Source organism: Protopterus annectens, chromosome 2.part0, assembly GCF_019279795.1.
Source record: "Protopterus annectens isolate FY-2018-M chromosome 2.part0, PAN1.0, whole genome shotgun sequence".
Classification (NCBI taxonomy): Eukaryota; Metazoa; Chordata; order Ceratodontiformes; family Protopteridae; genus Protopterus; species Protopterus annectens.
In genome coordinates, this window is record NC_056728.1 from 1,074,704,369 (window position 1) to 1,074,723,904 (window position 19,536).

Consider the following 19,536-nt stretch of genomic DNA (forward strand, 5'->3'; position numbering starts at 1 on the left):
CTCTGAGGGGGCAAGTGGCATCGGACCCTTGTCCGACCCCGCTCTCCCTCTCGGAGCGTCGGCTCTGGTTATTTCGGCCCCGACATCATTCTCGGAGCCTTCTCTGTCGGTGCCAGGGGCGGTTCTGGTGTCTTCGGAGCCAGGACTGTCTTCGGTGCCTGATAGAGGGGCTTTCGAGGTGATGAGGAGCGTGCTGGATCCAGTGTCCACTCCAAGGTTGGGTTCTTCAGCTCCTCCCTTCACAGTGCCTGTTACGGTCTCTGGCCATCCTCTTGCAACTGATAGCAGAGATCCAACGCATAGGGTACCCACTTTGGGTGTCTCATTCTCCTCCGAGGCCTTTCCTGAAGCTTCAGGAGAGCCACCTAGGAAAAGAAAGTGCAAGAGGAAGCACGTAGACTCCCCTGAGTCTGTAACCTCGGACACCGACTTGGATGAGTTGGAGGGCTCCCCCAGATCCCCCTCTGAAGATGTCTCCTTTTCAGACATACTAGAGATCCTGAAACAGAGGGAGAATTGGTCCACACTCAAACCCTCCGAGGACGAGTCAGTTTACCTTGATGCCTTTGGATCTCACCCCTCCACCTCCTGGGTGTCCCCCCCCCCCCTTCGATCCACTGATGGAAGTGGTGGCTAGAAAGGAGTGGGCAGCTCCTGACTCCATGGAACCTACCCCTAGGAGGCCTTCAAAATTTATTTCTGCTCCGGTGGACAAGACATTTCTCACCAAAGGTGTCTCGGTAGATGCTATGGTGGTAGCAGCTGCCACTAAGAAGGAATTAGCTGATCCCTTCTGTACCTGTTCATCCTCCTAACAAAGAGTCCAGGACCATGGACAGGTATGGTAAGCAGACATTTGCTTCAGCGACTTTTGCTATGCGATCGCTGAACTATTTATGTCATTTCACCTGCCTACAGAGAGATTTACTCAAAGAACTGGGTGAAACTGTACAGGATCCTTCTGCTGCAGGGTATCAGGATAAGATTAACTCCCAGCTGGCTACCCTGAATTCCATTGCCAATTCCTCCATGCGGCTTATCTCTTATGCAGCCGATGGAGCGAGTAGGGCCGCAGGCACAGGTGTTGCGTTGAGACGTCATGCCTGGATGCGACTCTGTAATTTTGCTGATCCCTTCAAGGCATCCTTCACCAACACCCCCTTTGATGGTTCAGAATTGTTTGGACCTCAGGTGAAGAATACCCTCACCAGGTGCGAGCAAGATGGTAAGACTCTCTCTGCCGTGGGAGTCCACTTTTCCACACCATCTAGACCATACCCCAAAGGTCAGAAGGGTGGAAAGATGTGGTTCCGTAAACCACAAGGAGTCGCGCCCGCTGCACGTGGTGAAATTCCCCCTTAGAACAACAATAGATGCCACCCCAGGGGCAGAGGGGGTCCACAGAACCAGGGTTCCAGGGAGTCCTTCCCTGACCAACCCTTTCAGCATCCCTGAGAAGCTGCCCGACTGTCCACCTTCGGAGGCAGTCAGGGGAAGATTATCTCTGTACCCAGAAGCCTGGCAATCCCTCTCTCAAGACAAATGGGTACAGTTGATTATATCTGAGGGTTACAAAATCCCCTTCATTTCCCCTCCAAACCAATTGCCAAGACCCCTCCCAGACATACCACCTGGACAAAGGGGTCAGGCACAGCTGGAAATAGAAAAGCTGTTAAAAAAAAGAGTCATCCAGGCAGTCCCAGCAGACCAGCTAGGATCCAGAATCTACTCGAGGTTCTTTTTGGTACCAAAAAAGACAGGAGACTGGAGAACCATTTTGGATCTTAGCAGACTCAACAAATCTGTGCAGAAGACAACATGTCAGATGGTAACACTGCAGTCCATTCTGCCCTTCTTGGGCAGAGACAACTGGATGTGCTCGTTAGACCTACAGGACGCATACTATCACATAAAGATACACAGGCGCTCCAGGAGGTTTCTCCACTTTCAGCTGGGAGCCAGTCATTACCAATTCAGAGCCCTGCCCTTTGGTCTCACCACAGCCCCCCGGGTGTTCACCAAATGTTTGGCAGTGGTCACAGCTCACCTGAGACAAAAAGGATTCCAGGTGTTTCCATATTTAGACGACTGGCTCATTACTGCTACTACCAAGCAGCATCGTATCATAACCAGGGATTACACCATTCACATTTGCAACAGGTTAGGTATTTCCATAAATTTTGCAAAATCCTTCTTGTCACCTTGTCAATGTATAAACTTCATAGGAGCCGTGTTAAACACCACAGAAATGTCTGCAACTCTAACACCTCAGAGAGTGATAGATATATGGCAGAATGTCCACCTTCTGATTCAGTCCAACAAAGTTCAAGTCAAGTTAGTACTGAAAACATTGGGCCTCATGGCAGCGGCGATTCCCCTTCTTCCCTTAGCCCGCTTCCATATGAGAATTATTCAGTGGATGCTTTTCTCTCAGTGGTCCTACCAACAACTTCCTATGACTCACAACATATTGATAACCCCGACTTGCAAGAAACACCTCACCTGGTGGATAGTCTCCCCTCAACTTCTTCAGGGCAGACCCTTTGTTATTCCCCCTCCAGTTGCCATGGTGACAACGGATGCCTCCCTGATCGGGTGGGGGGGGGGCATTATCAGGGCGGGACTGTCCAGGGCACATGGCAACAATTAGAATGCCACCTGCACATAAATGTCCTAGAGATGAGAGCAGTGCTTTTATCGTTGCGAGCCCTCCAGGACTCTCTTCCCACGGGCACTATAGCAGTTCAAACGGACAATATGTCAGTAGTGTGGTACATAAACAAGCAGGGCGGAACAAAGTCCTACCCCCTATGTGGAGAAGCACTCAGACTTTGGCAGTGGGCGATCTCCTCTCAACGGTTTCTGATAGCAACGCACATCCCCGGGAGATCCAACGTCATAGTGGACAGATTGAGCAGAACAATTCTCATGCCTCACGAGTGGTCTCTAAATCAAGCTGTAGTAGAGAGAATTTTCCAGAAGTGGGGCCAACCTTGCTGTGACCTTTTTGCAACACCTCAAAACAGCAAGTGCTTGGACTTCTTCACTCTCTTCCCTCTACCAGGCCACCCCCCCCCCCCCAGAGATGCTGTAGTCCACGATTGGCCTCGGGGTCTTCTATACGCTTTTCCCCCTTTTCCGTTGATCCCAAAGTTAATTCAGAAAGCAACCGCATTGAGATCCAAAATGATCCTCATTGCTCCTTACTGGCCTCGGCAAGTATGGTTTGCGTTCCTGCACCGATACCTTCTGGAACAGCCCTGGCATCTGGAACCATTTCCAGATCTTTTGACCCATCTGACGGGCAAGCTGCACCAGTCTCTTCAGTCCCTCAACCTCACAGCTTGGTTGCTCCACTTCCAACCATAGCCAGGCTTCCCCTCATTTCTCTTCCTGTCCATGACATTATTCTTGCCTCCCATAAGTCTAATACCAGGAAGTCTTATGCGAGCAAATGGAAGTGTTTTTCCTTTTGGGCACAAGCTAGGTCCTTAGACCCTTTTAATGCTCCAATTCACAAAGTTCTTGATTTTCTGGCAGAGCTTTTTCATGCAGGTTTTTCATGCAGGTTCATCGGCAGCCACTATCAGAGTTCAACTAGCGGCCATTGCCAGTTTCCATGTAGGACTTTCGGAAAACAGTATTATGTCCCATAAACTCTGTAAAGCTTTCCTCAAGGGCATTTTCTTACTCAGACCTCCCATTAAGGATCCTCCTCCACAACGGGACTTGAATTTAGTGTTATCTTCACTAATTCTTCCTCCCTTTGAGCCTGCGGCTTCTTGTTCTCTCAAGCTCCTCTCTTGGAAGACACTGTTTCTAGTGGCTATAACTTCTGCCGGCAGAGTGTCGGAGCTTCAAGCCTTGTCTACCCGTTCCCCTTATTTGGTCTTTTATAAAGAGAGTAGCTCTCAGAACAAACCCTTCCTTTCTACCTAAAGTTTCTTCTGAATCAAATCTGAATCACACTATTCACTTGCCGGTTTTCTTCCCAAATTATTCAAACCGGGCTGAACAGAAACTACATTCCTTGGATGTTCATCGCTAATTGCGGTATTATCTAGACAGAACAAAACAATTCAGGAAGTCAGAACAACTCTTCCTTTCTTATGCTGGCGGGAGGAAAGGACTTCCATTTTCAAAGGTAACCCTTTCCAGATGGATAGCTTCCATCATTACCTTTGTCTACGAGTTGAGACATAAACAACTTCCTTCAAAACCTAAGGCTCATTCAACCAGGGTGCTATCGACTTCAACAGCCTTTCAAGCAAGGTTACCTTTAGATGCCATTTGTGCAGCAGCTACTTGGGCTTCTCAACATACCTTTATTACCCATTACAAACTGGATATCGCCTCCAGAAATAGAGCTGACTTGGTTCCACTGTACTCAGGAGTCTGTTCCGTTGAGCCACCCAGGACCAAGGAGCTAGGGACGCTGTCCCATCCAGCAAGAATGAAGGCGAGAATGACAACTTAACATTAAGAAGTTATGTACCTACCATAACGTTCCATGTTAGTTGTCTTCTTCTCGCCTTCTTTCTTGCGTCCCTCCCTCCTGCCCCCTAGCCTAGACAGACTTGATCCTTCTATTTCATGATGTTGCCCCTTTTTCCAAGGTTCCCATATCATGACTACTATTGCCAGGGAGACTGTTTATACATATATATATATATATATATATATATATATATATATATATGGGTCTACTTTACATTACCGACACGACACTTCACCGACACACAAATCACCGACCCCAAATAACCGAAACCACACAACACCAACAACTCACAAAACCGAACACAATTACACCGGCACAAACAACGTAAACTACACATGACACACAATGACATATCCACTAACCCTAACCCAAACCCTAACCCTAAGGTCCGACACTACCACACAGTTACCCTACCCGCACCCTAACCCTAACTCACTTAACCCACCCCTACACCTAAAGACTGTCACTATCGCACACTTAACCTACCTGCACCCTAACCCTAACTCACTTAACCCACCCTAAAACATAAAGCCCGTCACTATCGCACACTCACCCTACCCGCACTCTAAACCTAACTCACTTAACCCGTCCCTAAACTACAGTCCGTCACTATCACACACTTACCTTACCCGAACCCTAACTCTGACACTACCACACACTCACCTTTCCCACACCCTAACCCAAAATCTCACAATATCGCCCACTTACCTGACCGCTCCTAACTCCGTCGCTATCGCACACTTACAGAGTCGCGCTCACACGTTACCCTTGTTGGTCTTTCGGCTGTCGGCAAATCACCTTTTCGGCCAACTTACCTGTCAGTCGTTTCGTCTCGGTCTTCCGTGTGTCGGTGAAGTGTCATTTCGGTAATGTAAAGGGGACCCATGTATATATATATATATATATATATATATATATATATATATATTGGGTTTTTGTTGGTAACAAAAAATTCTATGCTATGTGTAGATCTGGGGAGTTAGTGCATGGTATTATGGGATATAGGGCTGCCTTGAGCCGGTAAAAAAATAGCTCTCGAGCTTTAGTATAGGCCGAGTCAGAGCCGAGGATCGGCTCCGAACCCATCCAGCAAGAAAAAAGGCGAGAAGAAGACAACTAACATGGAACGTTATGGTAGGTACATAACTTCTTATTCCTGAACATGTCAAAGCCATGTCATGCCCAACAGCTGTCTGCACTCCTTAGGTCAACACTTATCTATCCTAAAGACTACCACATGGCCCTGAGTGCATCCTTTTTCAAGCCACTACAATCTGGGGGCTTCCTCTAGAACTATGGCTTGATTTGCCTCTGCTAATACTACAAGGCTTACTTTCCTAACAAGTTTCTATCCTGCCATCCATCCTCTGCAAAACTGATTTGGGAATCTTCCCAATATGAGCTTAGTACAGTTGCTTTAGGGACTAAGTGAAAATGTAGATGTTTGAGTTCATTCATTGTTGCAGTCCAGGTTCTTTCTCACCTTCCTAGTTTATTGCCTTGGTACCCTGGGTTTGGTACCTTCATATCTGATCCAGATTTCACCTTCTCTCTCATCCCCTTACCAGGCAACTGGGAACCACTGGGTTGGACCTGTGACACATTAAACTGCTCAGTTCTGGTCCACTTGACCAGTGTCACTGGTGTCTTCTCAGCTGGTTGAGACAGGACAGCAAAGATCTCAAGATGGCATTGGCTGACAGCCCTCTTATTCCACAAGTGTTCTTACTTTGCAATGAGAGGGAGACAGCTGGAGCCATGAGGGTAAGGTACAGCTCTGGGAGTCAGACCAGCCTTTTGTGCTACCATTGGACAAGATATTCTAAGAAGTAATGACTAAAAGTGAATGCACACAAACAGCTACATTTATGGTGAGTCCCTAACATAACTGTATTTTATCCAATTAAGCCTTGCTCATTTACATCTGATTAGTCTTCTAGGAAGCCTTTCTTTTCAGAACTTGCAAAGTCTGTTAAGCAAACCACCATTAAAGCTAAACTTATCAAATTGGTTAGGATCAAAGCTATGCCTTCTTCCACAGGCAAAGTTGTTCAAGAGATGAATAATCCCCCTCTGCTACATCTTGTCCTTTAGAGGTGGTGACAAGTTCTGTGTCAGGAGCTGCTTTTTCTACTTTGTCTATGCATACCCCAGCTGAAGGGGCCTTGAGCCCCCCCCCCTCCCTCAGACCAGAAATCTCTTGTTTCTGCCATTGATTATGCTAAGGCAATTCTGGAGGTTCAGAACAAGCAGGCAATTTTTAACCCTCCTCTCTATCAACTCTGAGAAGCATGAAGGTGGATCAGATGTGTGCTATTTATTTCAAGTAACACAATGCCATCCTACAGACTCATGTTTCCCAGTTTTGGCAAAGTGAAACATTGACTTGTTCAATAATTCTACTAATTACACTGTACAGATATGCTGATGATCAAAAATGTGGCCATCTTACAGTTGTTTCATTTCTCAGTCTTGTTTAATGGCTAGCAGATCTGTTGGCATACAGGGATAAAGACCTGATTACATCAGCAGGTGACCTGAAGTCAGCATCTTCGATGCTTAATGGAGCTGGCAGGAGAGGATGGGTATGCCTGTCATGGGGGGGGGGGGGGCAGGTCTCCGAGCAGGACATACATAGCTACAGTCCCTTGAAGGATAAGTGGCATCATGATGTGTATCCTGGAGGCAGATTTTTAGGTCACCAAGCCATTGTCTTGTTAGGCCATACAAACACCTTCATTGCTGCGATGCTGGAAAGGGTGCAAACAACCCTCATTGCTGCCTTATATGATGGCCCTCACCCATACTTGGGGTACTTTGCTATTATGGAGGAATGAATGGGCAGAGTCTGACTTGGAGAGGCTTAATGGTTGGCAGTAACAAGGGAACAAAGCTCTAAATTGCTTTATAATTATATGAAACAATAATCTTATCTATATGTTTGTTATACCTCCACATTAAATGCTTTCCATTCCATTTGACCCACACTTATATCCCCTGTCAGCTGTGCTCACTTCATCGGTTTGTGCCACCCCATCAGAAACTACAAGTCAGGAAGGAGGTACAACAGCTCCTTGTAAAAAAAAAAGAGACATTTTGTTAAAGAGAAGCTCATCAGTCCAGCTTCTGCAGCTCATGGTTCAGGTAGCATGTAACACTTCATAGGTGACATGAGGGCTGGAGGATTCTGTATAACTGTGCACCAGAAAATTCAGACAATTTGATCTGTGTGGAAAATTCAGTCTCTGTTGAACAATAACAGTTTTGCTAAATTACTAAGATTTTAAAGTGCAGACTAGAAGCAGCTTGGTCAGCTGATTCTCACTCAAGATCATTGAAACTGATCTTATTAATCCTTGCAAGTTTCCTAAATGTATTTATTTTTATTTATTGAAATTTGATAAGCAGGTGGATGAGTTGGTCAGCTGATCCCATCTAGCCACACCCCAAGCTCCAAATTGATTGTTAAATAATTTTTTGCAACTTGTATCTTGGTGCTGATTTGTTTGTGCCGGAGATTTGTCTTTTCATGCATAAATTCATACTGTTTGGCAGTACATGCAATTTGGTGTGTGCAGTGGTAATTATTGTCTTCCTTCAGTAAAACATTTTAGGGTATTTGAATTTCATTGGGACAGAGGAAATTAGCCTTAAACATATGAAAAAAAGTTACTCATTGATGTGCAGACATCCCCCAGAACGGGCTTGGAATCCATTTTAAAGACCTGAAAAGTAGAGCTACTAAAAGGAAGTTAACAGTCTTAGAGACACAAGCACCAGCTTGTTAGCTTTACAGTTTATATTGGTATATAGTTTTCTATCTCTCATATATATATATATATATATATATATATATATATATATATATATATATATGTATGATTTCCCTGTGTTTTGTCGAATGTACGTTTTTTCAACAAGCGCAGGGGGTGTATTGTGTAATGTTGAAGGTATGGATAGTCAAGGAGTGCAAATGTTGATGGTATGTTTTGTTAAAAACAGGTGAGTGAGGTCAGAGGGGGAGAGGGTGTTTGTGGGTTAGGGTCTGGGATAGGTGAAGGATATGTATTGTATGTTTGTGTGCAAGTGGTAGGGGTAGGGTTTGGTAAGGGGACAGATGTAGAATTTTTCGTGTGCATTTCTGCGTGCAAATGTGTCTTGTGTAATGGCAGTGTTATAGGAAGGTTTTTATTAAAATATGGTGTAGGGTTAGAGTTGGGAGAAGGAGCATTGTTAGAATTAGCCCTCATTACTAAGATGGTGCAGGGGGAAATAAGATGAATAGATTTACTTCTGTGTAACACTTTCACATGTGGTAGAAAGTAATATATGTTGAAATTTAGATTAACTTAAATTATTTAAAGTAAGTTAAACAAGCTGTACGCAGTATATACTTATGTATATTAGTACACATTTGTATTATCCATGCTGAAGTTATAGTAGGAGTAGTGTAGTTATAACCTGACTGTGGCATTCCTGAAGCAATTCATATTTTAGATGCTTTTTAATTTTTTTCCTTGCGTTTTATCATGCCATTGATTTATTTATTAGTTTGTTTGCTTTTGTTTTCCTGGAAAGTTTGACTGGGTTACAGCGTATACTTTCAGTGGAGGCTTCGGGAGAAAAACAGGTAAGAAATAGTAGATGTGCAACATAACCACATTTAAACAAATTCTAAATAAAGAGCAGATTACAATAATAATACAATTCCTTGAAAAGGAATAACAGGAGCTATCACAGAAGCATATAAGGTGTATAGTAAGATCTAAGAAGTGACTCTGGTGCACGTTACAAAACATTATTGGAAAAAGAAATTATCAGTATAAATGTAGAAATATTACTAAGCAGAAGAGTGTATCAAAGCCGTGGGAGCATACCTCTCAACTGCACCAAATTCCTTGGTATTTACTGGTTTTGGGGGTAAAATAATGGGGTGCCACAAATTCCCGAAAGGCCCCTACAATTCCTGTTTTTTTTTTTTCTTTTTAAGTTGGAGTTTTTTTGTTGACTTCATCACATGCAGGGGCTTGCACGTCTGCATGATGTCAGCTTCTTGAGGCAGACTGCCAGCCTGTAGGAAACTCGGCTGAAGGCTCACCTCAGACTGTGATTTTACCTTTTTACTGAGTGAGTACGTATGTGTGTACATTCACAACCGTTGTTTTAGAATAGCAGAGATGGGAGGGAAGGCAACACAGCACAGCAGGCAGCAACAGCGAGGGGAAGAGTTGTTCGTTAAGTTATCTAACTTAACTTTTAAGTTCTGCCAGCCAAGCCAACAGCCCAAGAAGAAGCAAGTGAAGTACTTTCATGGCTTTCTGCAGTGCAGCAGAGCAAAGTTCAGTCCGCCCAGCATCAGCACTCTCGGATTCCCAAACCCAGGATCATTCAGGAAGAGAAAGTTTATTTCTGGCAGCTCCAGGTAAAAGAATAAAAAAAATGCGTATACATTCAACATTTTTAAGAAAGGTCAGTTAGGGTGATTAGTTCTTTTTATAGTCATATTTTAAAGTACCTAATCTGGGTTTTTGCAGCAGATCGTGGGCACATTTTTTTTTATAAACTAGCTGTCAACTACTACTGATTTAGCCTAGTATTTTTAACCTCTCCCCAATTCTCTGGTAAATTACTGAGCAGTAAAGTCAACCAGTAATGCTACTGTGATGCAAGTTATTCATGACTTGATGTCACAGCTGTGTTAGTAATGGTTTAATGTAGTTGAAAGCTTGTTTCAGTAGCTTACAGCTATTTTACTTTTACTGTTGCCTGAGTGAGACACATTTGTATCACTTTGTTTAAATTACATGAAGTACTTCTCGATCACTTATGTTTGTAGGCAAAAATCTAGTAAGAAAACATACAGAATGTATAGCTGGAGATTTTCTAAAGAAGCTGGGTATAAAACTGGATAAAGATTGGTATAGGACACAATGGTAAATGCAATACAGTGATGCAATAGAACAGCGGTCACTGAAATTTTGCTAATACAAGAACTGAGGTCTGTCCTCTTAATTAACTTGCCTCTTTGTGGAAGTCTTAGTGGTGATGTTGTGTCCTTTTGTAGACTGTACAAAACTACAACAGAATGGATGCTGTGAAAATACCCTTTTTTTTTTTTTTTTTGCAAGGAAGCTTAGATCATTTTGTAAGCGATCTAAAGATCATTGCAGATGGAAAAACAAGAAAGGGATCTCATGGTAATCACATTTAGTGATTCAACAGTGGCAGGACAATGTTATAAGGTAACTGGTGCTGTAAACCACAAAGAAAAGCATGGATCACCGTTGAGTGATTTTTCAGTGAGTCATTTTTTACTAGGATAGCTGTCAGGCTGTAGCTTTCAAGAACAAAAATAACATGATCGACTTCCCTGATCATAATGCAAATGTAGATTCAGCAGTGTATGATGGGAAAAGAGACGAAGGAGGAAATTGGAAAGAATGACCAAGGAGGGAGCAAGATCAGTGGTTCACTGCAAATAAACTCAAAGTTCTGTACTTAAGCCAAAACAACCATGATCTAAAGTATCAGATGTTGGAGAAATGGGGCAGAGGAAACAGAGCTGAAAAGTGTCTTGGGGTATTGACCACACTTGGATGGGATGATCAAGAGTAGAGTGAGTGGACAGGGCCCAGAATGCTGAAGTGCATCAGCATGAGGACAGATTCCAGACAGAATGAGTTAATGTTCCCACTTTATTGGTCTCTGGTCAGCAACACCTTGAATGCTGCATGTAGTTCTGGAAACCACATTTATCCTATTGGTTCATCCTTTTCTCTGCTTTCACAGAATCTCCCTTTCTCCACCTAGATGGCCACACTATTCATATCTGTTAAGGAATACTCTCTCAATGCCCTGTTTGTTTGCAAATGAATTTATCATTTGCCTTTTTGGGCTATTCAGTTTGTTGCACATCCATTCATTGAATGAGACTGTGCTTTTGAAAATTAACACGTTCCTTTTCCCAAGGTTATGTGAACTAAATATAAGCAATGGTGTGACTTTGATATCTGACATTTTTCACCCATTTGCAAGTTAATGTACTCAGAAGAAGTCTAAGTTTAACATTCCTGGTATGTTAAGATCTGGAGACGCCATGGTATCCTAACACAATACTGATAGAGTACTTTGATATGGAACAAATGGTTTCTTTCTAGATCTGGAAACTGCAGTCCCAATGCAAGGACAGTGTTACCTCCACATGTTCTTTCTCATATGCTTTATATAAGATTAATTAAACCAATAATGTGAACAGTTTAAATCATAACTTTTCAGAGCAATCACAACAATGACCACCTATTTCTTTTGAGTAGTGCAGTTTTCCCTATTTAAACCAACTCAGCACAGTATCTGTCTCTTCACAGTACACCATGCATGTAATACCCTTATATGCATATGTCACAAAAATAATTGTGTATCCTGGCATACTGTTGGCTTCCATGTTATTACCGTTGCACACATCCTCATTTTGTCAGAAAAAAGTTGAGGCATCCTCATTTTGTTATTCTAATGGCCACCATTGCAGATGCCCTGTCCAGTTAAGAGTTTGCAGTTACACAGGCTTTTCTGTTTATGACTTATCGTAGCCCAGACAAACTATATGACTAAAATATAAGCTTTAAAATAACCAGAGAAGTCTAGGCTTCAAGGTATAGTTTTGCTCTGGCGAATTTTTAGCTCCTCTAGTTATTCATTCTTTTGCATGCTCTAAAGCAGTGGAATGACAAAGAAGTTAAAATTATTTAATTTTGAAAGGGGCTTCCGTGATTCTTTGGATTTTCGCTCATTTATCTCATTGGATCCTGACTGTGGCATGCTGGTGTAAAGAAACTAGGTCTGGCATCAGGGCAAAGCCCATGGAGGTTAGTGAGAAACATTGAAAACTAGTTTAGGCTATAGGAAAGTATAGAAAGACTAGGAAGTTAAAGTGATGCAAGAAAGAGAGAGATATGCTGAGAGTCAATGATGTAAACAATAGCTGCTTAATCAATGCTTCCGAATGTGCATGTATTTAATTTCAGACAATGGATGAGTGTTTCTGAGGAAAAGACAATTATATGACTACTGTTATAATGTAAGACTTTCCCTCTGTCACAGTTTAAGCTGGTCAGCAGGGTGGTGATGTGGCTAAGGAAGGGGAATTGTTCTGATAACAATGCATTGTAATAGATATGTTGTTTAGAGGATGTTCACAGCAAGTAAGTCATTTATGTTATCCAATACTGGGCATTCTTATCTCTCCTAAAGCAATTGCTCAATCTCACCTCTCTCCTTTGTTGTCACTGTAGTCCCTTGCATAGGTAAACCACAGGTTTTGTTCAATAGGTTCTTGACCACCAGGATTTTTATAAGCCTAGCCATGCAACCCAACCCAGTTTTGTCCTCAAGTGCATTGGATGCCTATATAGTGGGGGTATGTTAGTAAAGAGGTAGCTATAGGTTATTTGTGTTAGGGGGGCATGTTAGTTTGGGATGAGTTAGCGTACTGTTGGCCTCGGTCTATCAGAGACATGGAGGTCAGACCGGAGGTGAATTTATGATTTCCAATCCAATGTTTCACTTGAAAAGGGTCAGGAATGAACTTCGCTTCACATGGATGGGGACAGGTCCTCCAAACCTGTGTCCAGTCTTCTCTTATAAACACAAAGTCTGTGCCACAAAATAAACTGGGTAAGCACTTTTCTGTCTCAGCATCACTCTGATGTTGTGGCCATAACTAAGTCTTGGATCATAAAGTACAATAAACAGTTACATAATTTCTTCCCACAGTGTAATTGCAATTTTGATTCTATACCTGGACAAAGACATGGCATGAGTTTGTCTTTTTATGTGTGAATTAGCAAATCCACATGTGAGTATGCTTAATATATATGAGCAGTTTGTAGCATTGGCAGTTGTTATGGTACATGATGATAAATGATATGCAGATGGGCTGCGGCTGCAATATAAGAAAACCTACTTTTCGTCAGGTGGACAGAACTAATTAAAGTAACTTTCAGAGAAGTTTAGGAGTGTTGCTAATTATTAGAAAGTATTGTTAGTTATTAGGCAAGCCAGCTTTTACAAATCTGCCGCTCACATTTTGTGTGTATGTTTAATGTTTTGTCTGTTCTTTAATATGCGTTTGAATGTTGGTATCCCATAATTCCACTGGAGTGGGTGGGTTTACATAAATATGTATATAAATATGTATGTAAATTTTATGTTAATCAGCATACAGATTTTTAGCCAGTTGTATCTACTTTTCATGGGCCTTTGTCCAGATTTTTGATGTTTCCAGGTTGAGAGGTATGCATGAGAGCAGAAGTTATGTCATATTCAATTTGCTTAATGTTTTCAGGTAGTAGCATAGCTAGGTTAGGGCGAAGGGGGTAACTGCTCCGGGCACAAAGTGTTGGGGGACCGAGCATCTGATTCCAGTCATTCTTTAATGCATGCTGGCTTTTAAAAGCTGGTATTTCTTTTGTGGTCAAACCTGAGTACTATGATGCTCTGTATGTAATCTAAATTGTAGAAACATTTTTGTAGCAAGCAGTTTGCTACAGTTGAGGACAGATCTTTTTTTAAACTAAAACCTGAGTGCCATAGTGCTCTGTGTTGGGTATAAATGGAACCTGATTGGTTGGGGCAGGAGGGAAGGGGGATGATGTTTTTTGCATCTGGCTTACCTGGTTGATGTGCCAGGAGAAGGAGCTCCCCCATTTTTTTTTTTTTTTTTGCTTTTCACTTGAAGAGCTGAGGGGGCTGGGGAAGCTAGTTTGGTACAAGTACAGTTTGCCGGTTGAGTCAGCTATGCCTTTGCTGTCAGGAATGGCATTACAAAAATAGGTGCTGCCTTTAGGAAAACTTTTTAGTAGTGGGCTGTTTGGGGGTTGGGGGTCTACCTACAGTTGCAGCTTCAGATCCTATAAGTTTGCTCCCTTTCAGATATACTGCTAAGTGGAGAATAAAACACAAGGCAAAATCCATCGCACAGAGTAACCTTTAATTGACAACATTGAGCACTTTCATCAGTTTAGAACACAGACTTCTTCAGAATGAATAAATGCAGCAAGTCATTCTTCCTTAAATAGTGAACAGTCTCACGATGTATTATGTAGAGGCAACTACTTAACATTTCCTCGCTTATATTTCAGCATATTTTGCCTGGGGCTTTATTCATCTGTAGATTGGCAATTTTGGGAGATTTTGAACTGCATGTTGATTTATTACTCCTAAGTAGGTACAGTAGTTATAATGCAGTAACCTCTGTAGCTGATGCTGGCAGCCAGCTGCTTTTGGAGTGCTTGGTACAGTGATGTTGCATATATCTGAAGAGAATAATATATTTGAAGCTTTTATTTTCTGTTGTTTGGAGTAGAGTGCATTTTGAGGATAGCATATGGAAATGACAGGCTCTGCATATTCTATGGTTTGGAGCAGAATTTTTTGGGCGTGAGCAAGGAAATTATGGACAGACCATATTCTAACCTGGGCTGCAGTACAGTAACTGCTGTAGCTCACCTGGCTTCCAATGTCGATAAGTTGGATATTTTGTAAAAAAAAACTTTTAGCCAAATCTGGTAGTTGGCACAGAGGATTAAGGAGCTGCTAATGAGCTGATGTTCTTCGTGTTTCACTGTTGCAGTCATTACATTTGGGTGATCTGCTTGCAGGTAGCCCTCAGTCAGCCTGATTATCAAAGTCTTGGGTCCTGCATCGGTTGCGTTCTCATCTTCCATGACGTCAGGTAGTCAGGGGGTATAAAGCATGCAGCCGACGCCATTACATCAGTCTTTCTTGCCGTGTGGTGCCCGAAGCAGAAGCAGTTCGCAAGTGCCAGTCTGCCGACTCCTGAAATTTTCATTTTTGAGTTTCAGATCCGAAGTCTTCAAAAAAGCTAAGTACCCCGTTGGGGATCCTTTTTCTTGCTCTAAACCGATGTCAGTAAAAGTTAATTGTATTACTTGTGGAAAGCAAATACCTCATAAAGATTTTCATTTGTACTGCATTTCTTGCTTAGGCCCAGACCACGACATCCCTCACTGTCGGGTTTGTGCCTTATTCAATCCTCAAACTATTCTTCGTCAGTTCATTTTCGCATCTAACTATTTCGGTACTTGGTTCAATTATTCAGAAATGGCTTCGGTAAGCCATTTGACTACTGACATTCGGAAAAAACATAAAGATAAAGACAGAGACAGACCGCACAGTGCCAAAGCTGCTGACGATGCTCCCATTAAGCTAGTCGCCAGCTCACCGGTACTCAGTGAGGTGCTTTCGCAGCCTCTGATACCCGCTACTTCAGATTCGCAGGCCTCTACTAAGACCCATTCGGAGTCCACTATGCCGCAAGATGCTTCTTCGACTATGGAACCTGCGGATGTCTCTACCTTGGATGGGTCCGGAGCCACTGTGCAGGCACCAGCTTTTGAGGGTGTATTCAGGCCTACTGACTTGCATATCAAACCAATGCGATCTTCTTCTTCAAGTCCTAAAACTCGATCTACGCCTAGAAAACCGATGCCCAGACTGCATGGTCAGGCCACTATGCCTAAAAAACGAATGATAAGAATGGCTCAAGACCTTATTACTCGGGAAGCCACCCTTCTCCCTCTAAGAAACCTAGAACTGATTTTCCTTCTGATTCTTCTGATGTTAAGTTGTCCATCTCGCCTTCGTTCTTGCTGTTTGGGTTCGGAGCCGATCCTCTGCTCCAGCTTGGCCATCTTCTATAGCTCGAGAGCTGTTTACTGGCTCAAGGCTACCCCTTATCTCAGAATGCCCAGCGTCAGCTACCCAGATCTCGTTTGCCGCTTCAGCTGCGAGGTTGCTTCGTTACTGGCTCAGGCTTAGTATAGTTTTTCTGTTATTATAATTGTTGTTTATTCTTAAAAATTTGTCAAGTTTTTTATCAAGTTTTTGTCTAGATATATTACTTTATCACTTATTGCTTTTTTGTGTGTTGTAGCTTTGTTGGCCGTTGCTCCATAACTCGCAGGCCTTCTGTTTCCCCTGAACTTGTTTAAATTATAGGTTCATAGGTTAGTACTAAGCTAACTGCGTTTGCGAGCCACTTTAAGTCTAGCCAATTATCCCTTGTGAGACTCAAACCCTGCACCTTGTATTTGCAAGGCAAACACCTTAACCATTAGGCCACCCTCTGAACTATATAGAGTTCTCCCCCCCCCCTTATGATAGCCGTTTAAATTAGAGGCTCTCCTTTCTGTTCCTTAACTGTAAAAAAAAAAAAAAAAAAAAAAAAAAAAGTCTGTTTGTTTCTTAGTTTTGTAGTATAGCATTTTCTTATTGTTGTTGTGGTGGTTGTTACTAAAATGTCTAAAGATACCAAGGTATCTGGCTTCAAAAAGTGTGACTCATGCTGTCAGAAAATGTCTCTGACAGATGGGCACACTAGTTGAAGTGCTGACAACCCTCTAACAAATTCTCTTGATTTATTAATGCAAGAGAACCCACTGCTTGGACTAGGCTTTGCAGTAAATAAAATAGATCATGCCAACAACAAGGTACCTGTGGCTACAGATAAGAATTTTGAAGATCTCTGTAGAGACTTAAGCTATAAAATGGGAAGACTACAAAGACTAACGTGGCAAGCTTACCATTTTTATGCTTGCCAACAGTATGGGATAGTTCCACGTGGTATGCGTATCCTATGCATGCCGACTCAGGGGGATCGTTACCCTGAGTTACTGGCACAATGGCAGTCCCTCAATATTGAGACAAGCTTTAAATATATGGACATAATTAAAAACTTTTTTGCACCTGAGGTCACCAAGTTACGTTTGGAAGTAGAAGAAATACAACAGGTGATTGACAAGGATTACACTGATACTGTCCATCGTAGACGCCTGATAGAGTTACACCAGACTTTTGCAGAAGGTAATGAGAAGCTACGCGCACAGAAAATTAATAAATTAAAGAGAGATCATTTGGATTTCTCTTCTGGACATATCTTTGTTTGGCCGCGTTTTAAAAATCCGGCTTCTGTGCATGAAACAGCGTATGACGCGAGTAGAGATCGACGCCAGCAAGGAAGGACGGAAACAGTAAGAGCGGAAGAAATTTCAAAAGAGAATATTGCGAGCAAAAAGCCGTCAATGGCACAAGTACCAGTAAGCAATACTCAGAGACTTCCTGAATTAGTAGAACCAGCAGCTTCACACTCATGGGACTCAGTAGATGACAACTCCCTGCTTTTACTTCCCTCTATGACAGGGGATGAATTTCATTCAAAAAATGGAGAGTTTTATAATGTACAATCATGCACTCCGGACACTCCTGGCAGGGAAGGCTTACCTTTGGGAGCGCGTCCCAAGCAACAGCCAGGTAGGCAAAGTTTTTTACAGAATCTTCCGGCTCCCGTAAAGAAGAGGGGAGCATGGAAGAGATCCCTAAGCGAAGGAAGGGATCCAGAAAAAAGGAGGAAGGTTGCAATTTGACTAGTGACTTTTCCAGTGATATTGTATATAATTTATCGACTCATTTGTTGACACAGGATGAGTGCTTTGTGCTTAACAAAGGTTTATCCTTTGTGCCAGGGAGGACCAGTGTTTTCAATGAGACTGTTTTAGATATCATGCTGTTTAGCCATAAAAAGTGTATGTGATAGTAATATAGATATGTCTAAAGTTCAGTTAAGGCAACCCAGTTGCTATGTCCCCCCTTTTTCACCTGCTATGTGTCTCTTTATTGATAGCTGTGAAAGAGACTTGGAAGAGTATTTTAGGGCTAGTAATCATTGTAAATATTACAATTTAACACAACAGCAACAAAAAGCTCTTCAAGGTTTGATGAATAATAGGAATTTGGTTATTAAGAAAGCTGACAAGGGAGGAGCAGTTGTGGTGCTTGAGACTACTTATTATGACTCTAAGATTCAGTGCATGTTATCTGATGTGAATATTTACATACAGATTAGTCCATTAACTGTTAAAATGATTATTGATAAAGTACATAACTGTCTTAACAATCTATGTTTAGAATTTAAAATTAGTGAGGAATTATACAGATTTTTGCTGATTAGCAAGCCAGTGACCCCCCCTATTCAAGGCTTTGCCTAAAATACACAAGTCTTTGGAGGACCCACCCTTTCGACCCATTGTTTCTGGGAGGGGGTGGGTAACGGAAAATGCATCAATTTGGTTGGAGTGCACACTTAGGCCATTACTGGACAAATTACCGAATGTATTAAAAGATACAAAGGCTTTTTTACAGTTGGTAAAGGAGGTTAACTTGTTGCATTCCAACGACAGGATGCTAATGGTTACCCTGGATGTGAAAAGCCTATTTACTGTAATTAACAATGCATATGGTATACAGGCAGTAGGAAGTATTATGCAAGAACTGGGAGAGTCTGCTTCTAAGATAGATTTGGTAAAAATACTTCTATCTGTAGTTTTGGAAAACAATGTTTTTATAGGTGGACAGCAGGTATATAGGCAGGCACAGGGGATAGCCATGGGCACCCCCTGTGCCAATACCTATGCCAACCTGGTTCTTTCCTATTGGGAAAGGAACTTTATACTGAGAAATGAGGATTGGAAGAGCTATGTGGTAGTTTATACTCGTTTTGTAGATGATATATTTATGTTTTGGAGAGGTGATCATATATCACTAGAGAACTTTATAGATTATCTACATTCGACCACCTCTTTCTTAAGATTTACTTTGACCTATTCAGAACAGAGTATAAATTTTCTTGATGTTAATTTAATGCGAACCTGTGAAGGATTTTCTTCAGGTTTGCATAGGAAAGAATGCTGGAAGAATAGCCTGCTGAATTTTGATAGCATGCACCCCTGGTATATGTTTTCCAATATTGTACAGGGGCAGGTATGTAGAGCATCCCGGTTAAGCATGGATGAATCTAACTTTCAAAAAGAGATCATAGGGTTGAAGGAGTGCTTCCAGAACAGGGGGTATAATGAACATTTAGTGGAAAAAGTGGTGGTCAAAGGAATAAAGAGTAGGAATAATAGATATAAACCATGGTTGAGATGTGAGGACAGTGAAATGTTAGTAGAAGGTAGTTCTAGAGT

General features: G+C 42.2%; 1 protein-coding gene across 2 annotated transcripts in view; it reads left to right on the top strand.

Annotated features, from left to right (window-relative positions):
* Window positions 1-19,536, top strand: part of CCDC171 (coiled-coil domain containing 171) — a 3,960,104-nt gene that overhangs the window by 3,258,869 nt on the left and 681,699 nt on the right. The window lies entirely within an intron of this gene.